This window comes from Salmo salar, chromosome 27 (genome assembly GCF_965601325.2).
Source record: "Salmo salar chromosome 27, fSalSal1, whole genome shotgun sequence".
NCBI classification, from domain to species: Eukaryota; Metazoa; Chordata; class Actinopteri; order Salmoniformes; family Salmonidae; genus Salmo; species Salmo salar.
In genome coordinates this window covers 29,591,895-29,609,416 of record NC_138317.1, presented here as the reverse complement: position 1 = coordinate 29,609,416, position 17,522 = coordinate 29,591,895, and positions in this window count along the sequence as shown.

The following is a 17,522-nucleotide window of genomic DNA, read 5'->3' as shown; positions in this document are numbered from 1 at the left end:
TTTCCACTCCTCTCCTCTTTTGACCTCACCCTCTCACCGTCCCCCCTACTCACAAGGCAGGAAATACGCTTGACCTCATCTTTACTAGATGCTGTTCTTCTACTAATCTCACTGCAACTCCCCTCCAAGTCTCTGACCACTACCTTGTATCCTTTTCCGTCTCACTCTCCTCCAACACTACTCACTCTGCCCCTACTCAGATGGTATTGCGCCGTCGCAACCTTCGCTCTCTCTCTCCTGCTACTCTCTCCTCTTCCATCCTATCATCTCTTCCCTCTGCTCAATCCTTCTCCAACCAATCTCCTGATTCTGCCTCCTCAACCCTCCTCTCCTCCCTTTCTGCATCCTTTGACTCTCTATGTCCCCTATCCTCCCGGCCGGCTCGGTCCTCCCCTCCTGCTCCGTGGCTTGACGACTCATTGCGAGCTCACAGAACTGGGCTCCGGGCAGCCGAGCGGAAATGGAGGAAAACTAGCCTCCCTGCGGACCTGGCATCTTTTCACTCCCTCCTCTCCACATTTTCTTTCTCTGTTTCTGCTGCTAAAGCCACTTTCTACCACTCTAAATTCCAAGCATCTGCCTCTAACCCTAGGAAGCTCTTTGCCACCTTCTCCTCCCTCCTGAATCCTCCTCCCCCTCCCCCCCTCCTCCCTCTCTGCTGATGACTTTGTCAACCATTTTGAAAAGAAGGTTGACGACATCCGATCCTTGTTTGTTAAGTCAAACGACACCGCTGGTCCTGCTCACATTGCCCTACCCTATGCTTTGACCTCTTTCTCCCCTCTCTCTCCAGATTAAATCTTGCGACTTGTGACCGCCGGCCGCCCAACAACCTGCCCGCTTGACCCTATCCCCTCCCCTCCTCTCTTCTCCAGACCATTTCCGGAGACCTTCTCCCTCACCTCACCTCGCTCATCAACTCATCCTTGACCGCTGGCTACGTCCCTTCCGTCTTCAAGAGAGCAAGAGTTGCACCCCTTCTCAAAAAACCTACACTCGATCCCTCCGATGTCAAAAACTACAGACCAGTATCCCTTCTTTCTTTTCTCTCCAAAACTCTTGAGTGTGCCGTCCTTGGCCAGCTCTCTTGCTATCTCTCTCAGAATAACCTTCTTGATCCAAATCAGTCAGGTTTCAAGACAGGTCATTCAACTGAGACTGCTCTTCTCTGTGTCACGGAGGCTCTCTGCACTGCTAAAGCTAACTCTCTCTCCTCTGCTCTCATCCTTCTAGACCGATCTGCTGCCTTTGATACTTTGATACTGTGAACCATCAGATCCTCCTCTCCACCCTCTCCGAGTTGGGCATCTCCGGCGCGGCTCACTCTTGGATTGCATCCTACCTGACAGGTCGCTCCTACCAGGTGGCATGGCGAGAATCCGTCTCCGCACCACGTGCTCTCACCACTGGCGTCCCCCAGGGCTCAGTTCTAGGCCCTCTCCTATTCTCGCTATACACCAAGTCACTCGGCTCTGTCATATCCTCACATGGTCTCTCCTATCATTGCTACGCAGACGACACACAATTAATCTTCTCCTTTCCCCCTTCTGATAACCAGGTGGCGAATCGCATCTCTGCATGTCTGGCAGACATATCAGTGTGGATGACGGATCACCACCTCAAGCTGAACCTCGGCAAGACGGAGCTGCTCTTCCTCCCGGGGAAGGACTGCCCATTCCATGATCTCGCCATCACGGTTGATAACTCCATTGTGTCCTCCTCCCAGAGTGCTAAGAGCCTTGGCGTGACCCTGGACAACACCCTGTCGTTCTCCGCTAACATCAAGGCGGTGACCCGATCCTGTAGGTTCATGCTCTACAACATTCGCAGAGTACGACCCTGCCTCACACAGGAAGCGGAGCAGGTCCTAATCCAGGCACTTGTCATCTCCCATCTGGATTACTGCAACTCGCTGTTGGCGGGGCTCCCTGCCTGTGCCATTAAACCCCTACAACTCATCCAGAACGCCGCAGCCCGTCTGGTGTTCAACCTTCCCAAGTTCTCTCACGTCACTCCGGTCCTCCGCACACTCCACTGGCTTCCAGTTGAAGCTCGCATCTGCTACAAGACCATGGTGCTTGCCTGGGGAGCTGTGAGGGGAACGGCACCTCCGTACCTTCAGGCTCTGATCAGTCCCTGCACCCAAAGAAGGGCACTGCGTTCATCCACCTCTGGCCTGCTCGCCTCCCTACCTCTGCGGAAGCACAGTTTCCGCTCAGCCCAGTCAAAACTGTTCGCTGCTCTGGCACCCCAATGGTGGAACAAGCTCCCTCACGACGCCAGGACAGCGGAGTCAATCACCACCTTCCGGAGACACCTGAAACCCCACCTCTTTAAGGAATACCTGGGATAGGATTAAGTAATCCTTCTAACCCTCCCCTCCCCCCTACCCTCCCCCCCAAAAAATATATAGATGTACTATTGTAAAGTGGTTGTTCCACTGGATATCATAAGGTGAATGGACCAATTTGTAAGTCGCTCTGGATAAGAGTGTCTGCTAAATGATGTAAATGTAAATGTATGTAAATGATACTTCTCATTCCACAATTCTGCTTCAATAGAAGGCCTCTAAGAAGAACTCCAGCAACTCTTTCAACTCTATCAACTCTATGAACTCTAAGAGCTCTAAGAACTTTAGAAACTATAACAACTCTTACAACTCTATCAACTCTATCGACTCTAACAACTCTAACAACTTTATCAACTCTATAAACTCTAACAACTCCATCAACTCTATCAACTCTAAGGACTCTAAGAGCTATATCATCTCTAAGAACTCGTAAAAATGTAAATGTAACTCTGTCAACTCTAACAACTCTGTCAAGTCTATCAACTCTATCAACTCTATCAATTCTATCAACTCTAGGAACTTTACCAACTCTAAGAACTCTAAGAATTCTATCAACTCTATCAACTCTATGAACTTTATCAACTCTAACAACTTTCAACTCTATATGACTCAAACAACTCTATCGACTCAAACAACTCTAACAACTTTATCAACTCTATCAACTCTAACAACTCTAACAACAACATCAACTCTATCAACTAAGAACTCTAAAAAATCTAAAAAATCAACTCTAAGGACTCTAAGAACTCTATCAACTCGAACAACTCTAACAACGCTATCAACTATTTCACCTCTATCAACTCTATCAACTCTAACAACTCCAACAACTCCAACAACTCTAAGAAATCTGAGAATTCTAACATCTCCAAGAACTCTAAGAACTCTAAGAAGTCTAAAAACAAAAAAACCTCTATCAACTCCGTCAACGTTATCAACTCTATCAACTCTAACAACTCTAACAGCTAACAACTCTATTAACACTAACAACTCTATCAACTCTAAGAACTGTAAGATCTCTAAGAACTGTATCAATTCCAAGAACTCTAGAACTTTGTAAACTCTAACAACTCTATCAACTCTAAGAAGTCAAACAACTCTATCAGCTCGATGAACTCTATCAACTATAAGAACTCTAATAACTCTATTAAAATTACCAACTCTATGAATTCTAAGAAAGCTAACAACTAAAACAACTCTAACAACTAAAACAACTCTATCAACTCTAAGAACTCTAAGAACTCTATCAACTATATAAACTCTATCAACTATATCAACTCCATCAACCATAACAACTCTATCAACTCTATCAACTCTAAGAACTCTAACAACTCTATCAACTCTATCATCTCTATGAACTCTAACAACTCTACCAACTCTATCAACTCTAACAACTATATCAACTATATTAACTCTGACAACTATAACAGCTCTATCAACTCAATCAATTCGAACAACTCTAAGAACAGCTACTTTATGCATTAATTGTCTCAATCCCTCTCTCATTTTACACACCCTCTCTTTTTATTTTCATTGAGCCTGCTCTGCTCTCTATCTCTTTCTCTTTATTTCTCACCCAATCGTCTTTGTAATTGGGTCCTCTTCCTTGTTTCAATTAAGATAGACGATAGAGCTGTGCTTTGGGGATGTTTTGTCAAGGTGGAATCCAGCACAACACATGTAAATGTTACTCTGAACTGCTTCTTCCTCTTTGTTTGTGCTGTGTGTGTGTGTTTGTATGTGTTTGTTTGTGTGTGTGTGTGTGTGTGTGTCTCTGTGTGTGGGAGGTTGGGGAAAGGCAGTGGTCCATGAACTTAACTAGAGTTCCTTGCTGATCAAATGTGACAATTATGATAGTGTTCCTAGGAGATTACACCCCTCTCCCCTCCCCCTTTCTCTCTTACGTTATTTCTCTTAACCTATCTTCGTTTACCTTTCTCTTTCCATGAATCCATCTCTCCCTATTTTTATATTTTTATGTATATATCCCTTTCTCTTTTTCTCCATTTTCCCTTCTTCTTCCTTGTCTTACTTATTCATCACCCTCTCTCCTCTCCACTTCTCCCCTCTCACCCTCCCTTTTTCTCTCATTACTTTTCCCTCCGCACTCATCCCTCTCTTCCTCCCTTCATTCCTCTCTACTCATCCCTCTCTCTCTGGGTCCATTCATCAGTGCTGGATGCAGTCACGATGGCGACTAGCTGAGTAAATAAAGGCTGCCTCATCAACACGCCAGCACCATTCCCTCTACACCATAAATCACATACTGAGAAAGAGAGAGAGATAGATAGAGAGGGAGAGAGGGAGGGATAGAGAGAGAGAGAGAGAGAGAGAGAGACAGAGAGAGAGAGAGAGAGAGAGAGAGAGAGAGAGAGAGAGGAGAGAGTATAGGAGAAAGGGAGGGAGGGAAGGAGGGAGGGATGGGTATAGATATAAAGGCAGGGGGTAGAAGAGAAAGAGAGGGGGAGGGAGGGAAGGAAGGAGCGAGAGAGAGAGCGAGAGAGAGAGCGAGAGAGAGGAGAGACGAGAGAGCGAGGGAGGGAGGGAGGAGGGAGGGAGGGAGGGAGGGAGGGAGGGAGGGAGGGAGGAGGGAGGAGGGAGGGAGGGAGATATAGATAGATAGATAGATAGATAGATAGATAGATAGATAGATAGATAGATAGATAGATAGATAGATAGATAGATAGATAGATAGATAGATAGATAGATAGATAGATAGATAGATAGATAGATAGATAGATAGATAGATAGATAGATAGATAGATAGATAGATAGATAGATAGATAGATAGATAGATAGATAGATAGATAGATAGATAGATAGGGTATAGGAGAAAGGGAGGGAGGGAAGGAGGGAGGGATGGGTATAGATATAAAGGCAGGGGGTAGAAGAGAAAGAGAGGGGGAGGGAGGGAAGGAAGGAAGGAGAGAGGGTGAGGGAGAGAGAGAGAGAGACAGGGGAGAGAAATACAAAGAAAACACACCCATGGAAGCGTGCAATTCACATACAGAGATAAGTCCAGAGAGTCAAACAGAATCTGAAAATGTATTCACATACAGTTCACAACAAAGAAACACTATGCTCGGTCTGGACCCACCAGTTTGTCCAGACCGAGCATAGCTGTTACACGCACACACACACACACACACACACACACACACACACACACACACACACACACACACACACACACACACACACACACACACACACACACACACACACACACACACACATCACAGATGGAGCAGGCTCTCTCAGCTCATCTATCCACTTTCTCACCCCCCCTTCAAATACATCTATCCCACTCTCTCTCTCTACCCCACACACACCTCTTCCATACATCCACCTCACCCACTTCCAGCCTCTCTCTGCTCTCCAGACCCTGACATGCTCCTGTTCCCTTTTATTTTACTCTTTTTCATCCATCTATCAACTCCACAGCTCCTCTCTAATACATATCCTATTGTATCTCGCCAGACCTCCTTTCAAATACATAGATCACCTCTCCATTCCGTCCCTTTCCCATATACCCAACCCATCCCTCTATCCCATCTTCTTCTCACTATTTCATCTCCCCAGCTCCATTCCATCCTATTTATTTAAGAGAGGGTTCTTCACTCACTGGACCACACATAGGGAACCATCCATCAAGTCTGACGTCAGGCCAGAATGGAGCGAAGGATCTTTTAGGTCTATTGCATTCTATTTTCTCTTTTTCATGTTCTTTTGTTCTCTCTTTCTTTTCTCTCTCTCATTCTCATTCTCTCTCTCTGTCTGCATCTGTCTCTCTCTGCCCCTTCTCTCCCTGCATCTCTCTCCCTGCCCGTTCTCTCTCTCTGCATCTCTCTCTCTGCCCCTTCTTACTCTCTGCATCTTTCTCTCTTTCTACCCCTTCTCTCTCTCTGCATCTCTCTCTCTCTTTCCCTTCTCTTTCTGCATCTCTCTCTCTGCCACGTCTCTCTCTGCATCTCTCTCTCTGCCCCTTCTCTCTCTCTGCATCTCTGTCTCTCTCTGCCCCTTCTCTCTCTCTCTGCATCTCTCTCTTTCTCTGCCCCTTCTCTGTGATCCTATCTCTCTCTCTGCATCTCTCTCTCTCTGCCCCCCCTTTATCTCTCTCTCTCTGCCCCCCCTTTATCTCTCTCTCTCTGCACCTCTCTTGCTCTGTCTCTCTCTCTCTGCTCCCCTTTTGTCTCTCTGCATCTATCTCTCGGTCTGCATATCTCTCTCTCTGCATCTCTCTCTCGTTGCATCTCTCTCGCTCTCTCTTTTTCTCTCTCTGGCCTAACACTGTGGTACGCCAAACTTGTTATAGTTAGGATCTGATAAAGATTCTTTGAGCTTTGTACTTTGTAATTATTGCACTGTGATTGCGTCTATCATTTTCTTGAAAAAGGATTTGTGATGACTTTGCTCTGTGGTTGTGTCACATTCCTTTGAGTAGAGAGAGCGAGGGAAGAAAATGCAAAGGAACGTGTATTGAGAGAGTAGTGGTTTTGAGCTGAGCGTGTGTGTGTGTGAGGCAGGGTACAGAAACTTAAAAGGGTAGAATAATGAATAATGTTAAGGTCAGGATAGAGTAAAGTTGGGGCTAGTGGCAAGAGTTGCATGTTTCAGAGATCCAGGATAGAGCTGAGCTAAAGTGCTGATCGGTTCAGGAGCCCTAAGCTTGATGGAGCCTGTAAACAGTAGAACTAATCTTCAAATACGGTCAGGATAGCTAGGTTTAAGAGTGTCAGGATAGAGCAGAGCCAGGTAGGGACAGAGCCAGGTAGGGACAGAGCCAGGTAGGGACAGAGCCAGGTAGGGACAGAGCCAGGTAAGGACAGAGCCAGGTAAGGACAGAGCCAGGTAAGGACAGAGCCAGGTGCTATGTACTGTAGGTTTGAGAGAGCCAAAGTAAAGTATGGCTGAGCTCCGGTGAGGCTGGGGCCAAGCCTTGGTTTGAAACACTTGCTATGGTATGGTAGAGCTGACGTAAGGCTCCACTACCCAGTCTGTCTTATTGATCTCCACTTTGAAAGAAGACATCAATTATAAAAAGGAGGAAGAGAAGAGGAAGGGGAGTTCATTGATGAAACATTCATTTGAATGAGTGCAGAGGAGTGATGGAGAGAGAAGTGAGGGGTGAGGGGTGGGTAGTGTTCAAGGGGAACGGGTGGGAGAGAGAAGTGAGGGATAATGTTGAAGAGGAATGAGAGGGAGAGAGAACTGAGGGGTAGTGTTCGAGAGGAATGAGAGGGAGAGAGAATGGAGGGGTAGTGTTTGAGAGGAATGAGAGGGAAAGGGTGAAGAGATACAGTATGTAGGCTAGTGGGAGAGAGCGAGAGAGAGAAATGGACACAGGTTAAGAGAGAGTGGGAGGGGTTTACCACCGGGCTAGAAGATGAACATCAAAGTACTGATCTGGGTTCAGCTATTCTGCCTTAACTCCTGAGGTCCATGAACCAACTGAATATGAGCATTAGCGTTTCTTCTTTAGTTTTTTTCTCCCTCCAATCCATCACACATTTAATTTGTGAACAGCCAAACGTATGTGTCATGCCTTGTTTTGAAAGCATTCATAGAAGCACTCTTTGATTACCAACAATTTCCCGCTAACCTTTCCACCATAACCATCATTTAAAGGATGTGTTGTCTAAATTCTAGAAATTGGTTATTAGAACAGCACATGAATAGAACACAAAAATTTGATTTAAGACAAACACATGTATAAAATGTCCATCACAGAGGCTTTATAAATATCGTAAGTAATTGCTAATGCACAAACTGAAAAACCATTTCCTGAACCGCACTGCTCCCATCTTCAACCACTCTCCTCTTTCTTTCACTCTGTTTCACTCTCTTTCTCTCTCTGTCGCTATCTCTCTTTATTCACTCTCTCTTTCTCTCTCTCTCTCTCTCTCTCTCGCTCTCGCCTTCTCAAACTATCAAGTCAATTAAATTCAGTAGTCTTTATTGACATGGCAAGTTAAATGACTTACATTGTCAAAGTATACATATAAAAAAAATGGTGGGACCAACAGCAATAAGGCATCAATAATACGACAACAATATTAATGATGATAATAATAATACATTAAAGCAATAGTTGTAGACCGGTCTCAACATGACTGGTATGAAAGCCAAAACAAAACTAAACAGAAAATGTTATTGACATTACATTGCACTTTTCACTGACTGTACCTCAGGTTTTGGCAGGAGGAAACATTTTTTTATAGTTTCAAAATCTTTGTACTGAATTATAATTTTGGGAAAGAAATATTCTCTTAGGTCTGAATATTTGTCACAGTGTAATAGGAAATGCAGCTCTGTCTCTACCTCTCCCCTGGAGCAGAGTGAGCACAGCCTGTCCTCTCTGGGCAGCCAGGTTTGCCTGTGACGACCGGTGTCTATAGCCTGACTATGCTCACTGAGTCTGTACCTAGTCTGTGTTTTCCTCAATTTTCTATCAGTCACGGTGTTCAGATACTCTGCCACCATGTACTGTCTGTGTAGAGACAAATAGCATTGAAGTTGACTTTGATTTTTGTGGTGTCTTTCCAATAAGATATTATTTTCTTTTTGCTTTGTGATGATTTGTTTGGGCCAGATTTTCTGAGTGCTGTCCTGAGGCTCTATGGGGTTGGTTTGGGCTAGTGAACTGAGCCTCAGAACCAGCTGGCTGAGGGCTCTTCTCTCGTTTCATCTCTTGACTAGGGGTGTGTGATGAAATGTGTGATGAAATGTTTTGGGGTCACTTGTTATTAGATGTTTGTAAAATGTGAGGCCTCTTTTTTCTAATCTGCACTACATTAGAGTTTTTCTTTGCAGTTGCAATACTGTCTTGCATAACACTGCATGCAGCATTTCGATTGGATGTTTTACCCATTTGGTAAATTCATTATTAGAGAGTGGACCCCATACTTCGCTGCCATATAGAGAAATTGGTTCTTTAATGCCATTGGATAATCTTCTTGCTTTGTCTCAGCTTGTTCACAGGCATGTGAAAGCTACCTGTGTTGCTGATATTTAGTCCTGCTTTCCGGACCTCTTTTGGAAAATCATTATATTCTGGGTTTTTAGGTTTACTGTCAGAGCCCACGTCTGACAGAACCTTTGCAGATTATCTAGATGCTGCTGTAATCCCTCTTTAGTGGGAAACAGCAGTACTAGGTCATCTGCGTACAGCAGACACTTGATTTCGGTGTTGTGTAGGGTGAGACCAGGCGCTGCAGATTCTTCAAATGTTTTTGCCAATTCATTAATGTAGATGTTAAATAGTTGTCACGTTGGCATGAAGGATCGGAGACAGGCGCAGGAATGCGTAATAGGGTTTTTTATTAAGCCCAAATTACGGCGTGCCATGTAAGGGCACGGGGACGAAGACCAAACAAACACGTAACAAAAACACAGGGTTGAAACCCAAACAAAAGAGCGCGGAGTACCTTGAATAAATAACACACGCGCACGATGATTATCGCATGGGACGAGACCCGTAATCATATGTCCAATCCACAAGGGTACGAAAGCCCAAAACACACAGCACACGCACCAACGAACATTGTAATAACAATTGACAGCCCAATGGAAACCAAAGGGCAGACTCATACAAGTACTAATCAGTGGGAATAGGGGACAGGTGTGCGTAATGATAGTTCTGGAGGGATCCGTGACAGTGTTGGACTTATTGAGCAGCCCTGTTTCACACCATGTCCCTGAGAGAAGAAGTATGTTGGATTGTTGCCAATTTTAACCACACATTTGTTTTTATTGTACATTTATTTAATAACGTTATATGTTTCCCTCCAATACCACTTTCTATTAGTTTATAAAAAATACCTTCATACCAAATTGAATCGATTGCTTTCTTGAAGTCTACCAAACAAGAGTAGATTTAGCCTTTGTTTAGGTTTACTTCTTTGTCAATTAGTGTGGAGGGTATACAGTGGCTTGCAAAAGTATTCACCCCCTTGGCATTTTTCCTATTCTGTTGCCTTACAACCTGGAATTAAAATAGATTTTTTGGGGGGGTTTGTATCATTTTATTTACACAACATGCCTACCACTTTGAAGATGCAAAATATGTTTTACTGTGACACAAACAAGAAATAAGACAAAAAACAGAAAACTTGAGCGTGCATAACTATTCACCCCCCCAAAGTCAATACTTTGTAGAGCCACCTTTTGCAGTAATTACAGCTGCAAGTCTCTTGGGGAATGTCTCTATAAGGTTGGCACACCTAGCCACTGGGATTTTTGCCCATTCTTCAAGGCAAAACTGCTCTAGCTCCTTCAAGTTGGATGGGTTCCGCTGGTGTACAGCAATCTTTAAGTCATACCACAGATTCTTAATTGGATTGAGGTCTGAGCTTTGACTAGGCCATTCCAAGACATTTAAATGTTTCCCCTTAAACCACTTGAGTGTTGCTTTAGCAGTATGCTTAGGGTCATTGTCCTGCTGGAAGTTGAATCTCCAGCCCAGTCTCAAATCTCTGGAAGACTGAAAAAGGTTTCCTTCAAGAATTTCCCTGTATTTAGCGCTATCCATCATTCCTTCAATTCTGACCAGTTTCCCAGTACCTGCCGATGAAAAACATCCCCACAGCATGATGCTGCCACCACCATGTTTCACTGTGGGGATGGTGTTCTCAGGGTGATGAGAGGGGTTGGGTTCCTGCCAGCGTTTTCCTTTATGGCCAAAATGCTCAATTTTGGTCTCATCAGAGTACCTTCTTCCATATGTTTGGGAAGTCTCCCACATACCTTTTGGCGAACACCATTTATTTTCTTTAAGCAATGGCTTTTTCTGGCCACTCTTCCGTAAAGCCCAGCTCTGTGGAGTGTACGGCTTAAGGTGGTCCTATGGACAGATTCTCCAATCTCCACTGTGGAGCTTTGCAGCTCCGTTAGGGTTATCTTTGGTATCTTTGTTTCCTCTCTGATTAATGCCCTCCTTGCCTCATCCGTGAGTTTTGGTGGGCGGCCCTCTCTTCGCAAGTTTGTTGTGGTGCCATATTCTTTCCAATTTTTTTATAATGGACTTAAAGGTGTTCTGTGAGATGTTCAACGTTTCAGTTATTTTTTTATAACCCAACCCTGATCTGTACTTCTCCACAACTTTGTCCCTGACCTGTTTGGAGAGCTCCTTGGTCTTCATGGTGCGGCTTGCTTGGTGGTGCCCCTTGCTTAGTGTTGTTGCCGACTCTGGGGCCTTTCAGAACAGGTATAGATAAACTGAGGTCATTTGACACTTAGATTGCACACAGGTGGACCTTTTTTAACTAATTCCGTGACTTCTGAAGGTAATTAGTTGCACCAGATCTTATTTAGGGGCTTCATAGCAAAGGGGGTGAATACATACCATTCGAAGTAGGAAGTTTACCTCCCATCAGGTTGGAGTCATTAAAACTTGTTTTTCAACCACTCCACAAATTTCTTGTTAACAAACTATAGTTTTGGCAAGTCGGTTAGGACATCTACTTTGTGCATGACAGTAATTTTTCCAACAATTGTTTACAGACATATTATTTCACTTATAAATCACTGTATCACAATTCCAGTGGGTCAGAAGTTTACTTACACTAAGTTGACTGTGACTTTACAGCTTGGGAAAATCCAGAAAATGATGTCATGGCTTTAGAAGCTTCTGATAGGCTAATTTATATCATTTGAGTCATTTGGAGGTGTACCTGTGGATGTATTTCAAGGTCTACCTTCAAACTCAGTGCGTCTTTGCTTGACATCATGGGAAAATCAAAAGAAAACAATTGTTGACCTCCACAAGTCTGCTTCGTCCTTGGGAGCAATTTCCAAATGCCTGAAGGTACCACGTTCATCTGTACAAACAATAGTATGCAAGTATAAACACCATGGGACCACGCAGCCGTCATACCGCTCAGGAAGGAGACGCATTCTGTCTCCTAGAGATGAACGTACTTTGGCGCAAAAAGTTCAAATCAATCCCAGAACAACAGCAAAGGACCCTGTGAAGATGCTGGAGGAAACAGGTACAAAAGTATCTATATCCACAGTAAAACGAGTCCTATATCGACATAACCTGAAAGGCCGCTCAGCAAGGAAGAAGCCACTGCTCCAAAACCGCCATAAAAAAGCCAGACTAAGGTTTGCAACTGCACATGGGGAAAAAGATCGTACTTTTTGGAGAAATGTCCTCTGGTCTGATGAAACAAAAATAGAACTGTTTGGCCATAATGACCATTGCAATGTTTGGAGGACAAAGGGGGATGCTTGCAATCCGAAGAAAACCATCCCAACTGTGAAGCACGGGGGTGGCAGCATCATGTTGTGGGGGTGCTTTGCTGCAGGAGGGACTGGTGCACTAAACAAAATAGATGGCATCATGAGGACGGAAAATGATGTGGATATATTGAAACAATATCTCAAGACATCAGCCAGGAAGTTAAATCTTGGTCGCAAATGAGTGTTCCAAATAGGCAATGACCCCAAGCATACTTCCAAAGTTGTGGCAAAATGGCTTAAGGACAGCAAAGTCAAGGTATTGGAGTGCCCATCACAAAGCCCTGACCTCAATGCTATAGAAAATTTGTGGGCAGAACTGAAAAAGCATGTGTGAGCAAGGAGGCCTACAAACCTGACTCAGTTACACCAGCTCTGTCAGGAGGAATGGGCCAAAATTCACCCAACTTATTGTGGGAAGCTTGTGGAAGGCTCCCCGAAACATTTCACCCAAGTTAAACAATTTAAAGGCAATGCTACGAAATACTAATTGAGTGTATGTAAACTGACCCACTGGGAATGTGATGAAAGAAATAAAAGCTGAAATAAATAATTTTTGTTACAAATATCAGGGAAAATACCTGCAGTGAGGGTAATGTTGAAGAGTTTTAGTCTAGAAATTAATTTGTGGTCTGTATATTTGATATTTTTTACTTAAAATACTATCAGCACCACAGGCCTTTTTGGGTTGTAGAGTGTCAATTTTTTCCAACAATTATTTTTCTATAATTGGGCTATTCACAGGATTCTGATAGTCTTTGACTGCTGATTCAAGGATTTGTACTTTTTCTTGTATATCTTTTTGTTCTGGGAACTTTGTTGGCAGTAGAAGTTTTCAAAGTGATATCTCAACATGTGACCATTTTGTATAGTTAATTCCTCATGGTGAGGTTTGTTTAACTTACTTAAATTCTCCCAGAAGTGGTTTGATTCTATGGATTCCTCAATCACATCCAGCTGATTTCTAATGTGCTGTTCCTTTTTTTGTTCTTAGGGTGTGTTTGTAATGGTTTAGTGTTTCCCCATATTTGAAGGCATATATTTTTGTTGATTAGATTCAATTTCTCAATGACTTCCTTAGATTTTGCAATCATTATCAAACCAAAGAGGCTAATTTGTCAAATATAAAGTTTATGTTCCAAACAGCCACATTTACACCTTCATTGCTGTAGGAGAATGTTAAGGCTAAAAAGTTGTCCAGGAGAGATTGTATTTTTTGGCTACTAATTGCTTTTTGGTAGATTTCTGTACTGTTTGCAATCTTTCTATAGGACTGTTTAGTGGCATGTAATTTATTGTATCTCTCTCTCTCTATTCACTCTCTTCTTTCCTCAAACAGATTTCTTTAACCCCATTTCCCCTTTCCTTCTACCCTCTACTTCTTACAACCCACCATTCCACCACCCTTCTCTCTCTCTCTCTCTCTCTCTCTCTCTCTCTCTCTCTCTCTCTCTCTCTCTCTCTCTCTCTCTCTCTCTCTCTCTCTCTTGCATTGAGTCAGGGCTTCAGTGGGCTCTTAACTAAATGGGGTCTGGGCTGAGACCATTGTTGAGAGCTGGGCCACAGCATAGACATCACGCTCCAATAAGCACAGCCAACACTAAAAGGTAAAGGCCACGGCACGGCCCTGTGTGTCCATGTGTGTGTGTGTGTGTGTGTGTGTCTGTGTGTGTGTATGTGTTTAAATGTATGCACCTTTAGCTGTGTGCTATTCCCTAAATAGCTCTTGTAACATTTCAAATTGATGGCAGAGCATGTTGTTTTTTAGATTACATTTTTTTTGCATTATGGAGACACCACACAATGGTTGTGTAAACATGTTTGTGCAGACAAACTCTGTTGTATGGATGGGAAGGAAATACATCAACATTGAAAGGCAGGTGGAACGATAGCTCAGAGGTAACGATAACGTTGATGCAATTAGCGGACATGCGGAGAAGGAAACAAATGACGCAGGTAACAGAAATGGAATGATTAAAATAGGGTACTCAAGTTGAAACCAACTGCAAAACACAAGTGGAAAAAGCACATAGGCAGAAAAAGTAAACATGAATCAATAGATCACAGCGAATACCTAGAAAAGACTCAGGGTTTTAAGACAGGAAACGCAACATGACGCAGGTAACATAAATACACAGAAAATCCTTAACAGAACAGTGTTCATTCCTTTTACCTGCCTCATGGGAGTTTCCGTCCTACTCTTGTTTGCTGATTGCTATAGTGTTGTCATAACCCTATCCATCATACCACATTCTTACAGGTTTTTTTCTTCCAAATGCAGTCTGATGATCAACACACTTACAAAACAATCCAAATGCTACATGTAGGGGTCATCAACTATTGATGAATTATGTTTTGGGTGGATACAGAAGGACCAGCAGAGGTATTGTCTTGATAAAGCAAGCGGTGTTTGAACTGAGCACAAAATACCACTAGCTCAACATTGTTAGTATACCAGAGTACTGTAGTAAGACATTCAATATGAACATGTAGTGTATTCTGGAGAATAGTTTGGAAGCCTTGCAGCTTTTCAGGGATGCTAGCTGCCTGTTTGGCTTTTTGTCATGCTTATTGTGCCTGTGTGTGAGTGTGTATGTGTAACGGTCTGCGTATGTAAATACGCACACACACACACACACACACACACACACACGCATGCACACGCATGCATACAAATACAATTTGAAGGCTCTCAAAGGCCATGTCTGAGATTCATTACTGTATATGGTACATAGCTGTACTGATCAGAGTTTAAATTGCTCTCTGCTGTGCAAACAAAGGCAGGTTGAGAGATAGACAGACAGGCTTGATAATAAGCAGCAGAGTAGCCGCAGAATAAAACAGTCATTATTGAATTAGTGACCCTGAACGATCCAAACAAAACATGAATATATATGAATGACCAGTGGTGTAAAGTACTGAAGTAAAAATACTTTAAAATACTACTTAAGTAGTATTTTGGGGTATCTGTACTTTACTATTTATATTTTTGACTACTTTTACTTTTACTTCACTACATTCCTAAAGAAAATAGTGTAGTTTTTACTCCATACATTTTCCCTGACACTCAAAAGTACTGGTTACATTTTGACAGGTAAAGGGTCATTCATACACTTATCAAGAGAACATCCCTGGTCATTCCTACTGCATGTGATCTGGCAGACTCACTAAACACAAATGCTTTGTTTGTACATGATGTCTGAGTGATGGAGTGTGCCCCTGGCTATCCATAAAGAAAAAAGAAAAAAAGAAAATGGTGCCGTGTGTTTTTCTTAATATAAGGAATTTTTTATTATTTATACTTTTACTTTTGATACTTAAGTACAGTTTAGCAATTGCATTTACTTTTGATGCTTAAGTATATTTAAAATCAAATACTTTAAGACTTTTACTCAAGTAGTATTTTACTGGGTGACTGACTTTTACTCAAGTCATTTTCTATTAAGGTATCTTTCCTTCTACTCAAGTATGACAATTGAGTACTTTTTCCACCACTGTGAATGACCAGTGGTGATGAGGCTCGACGACTCATTCAGGACTTCCAAAGCTATAGTTTCCTGCTACACAACATGGTAATAATTGCTGTTGGCAAGGTCTAATCGTTTAAATCTTCTCATGATCCAGTTCAAATAGTTCATACCTGCACTTAGAAAAAAGGGTTCCAAAAGGGTAATTCAGTTATCCCCATAGGACAACCCTTTTTGGTTCCAGGTAGAACCTTTTTAGATTTCATCTAGAACCATCTGTGGGTTCTACACGGAGCTGAAAATAGTTCTACCTGGAACTATTGTCATGCCATGATCTGTTTCACCTGTTCCTGTGATTGTCTCCACCCCCTCCAGGTGTCACTTATTTACCCCAGTGTATTTATCCCTGTGTTTCCTGTCTCTCTGTGTCAGTTCATCTTGTATGTTTAACCAAGTCAACCAGTGTGTGTTTTCCCTGTACTTACTCCTTTTCTATTCTCTTTTTATAGTCTTCCTGGTTCTAACCCCTGCCTGACTCTGGACTACTATCCTGCCTGCCCTGACCTTGAGTAGCTTCCATCTGGCCACTCTACCATAAAGGCCTGATTGGTGGAGTGCTGCAGAGATGGTTGTTCTTCTGGAAAGTTCTCCCATCTCCACAGAGGAACGCTGGAGCTCTGTCAGAGTGACCATCGGTTTCTTTGTCACCATTCTGACCAAGGCCCTTCTCCCCCGATTGCTCAGTTTGGCCGGGCAGCCACCTCTAGGAAGAGTCTTGGTGCTTCCAAACTTCTTCCATTTAAGAATGATGGAGATTCTGTTCTTGGACATCTTCAATGCTGTTGAAATGTTTTGGCACCCTTCTCCAGATCTGTGCCTCGACACAATCCTGTCTCAGAACTCTACAGACAGTTTCTTCGACCTCATGGCTTGGTTTTTGTTCTGACATGAACTGTCAACTGTGGGACCTTACATAGACAGGTGTGTGCCTTTCCAAATCATGTCCAATCAATTGAATTAAGCACAGGTGGACTCCAATCAAGTTGTAGAAACATCTCAAGGATGACCAATGGAAACAGGATGAACCTCAATTTCGAGTCTCATAGCAAAGGGTCTAAATACTTATGTAAATAAGTTTCTTAGGCTGTAACATCAATTTTGGAAAAAGTGAAGGGGTCTGTATACTTTCCGAATGCACTGTATGTGGTTGAATCTTTCTTTAGTGTGAGTTTCTTTGATGCACGGTTCAGAAAGGCATAGTATGGTCATTTTGCACAACAGGAGACATTGTGGAGACAGTAGGCTTTTGTGCCACAGGAGCTTGTGTCAATGCAGTAGCAAGGACATGTGTATGTATGTACAGGAGGCATATTACCTGATGGAGACCCGCTAAAAAGAGTCTCTGGGTCTTTTTTATCCTGAGCTGGACTGTAAGCGTTTAGCTGGATGAGTCTATGTTCCCTGGTAGT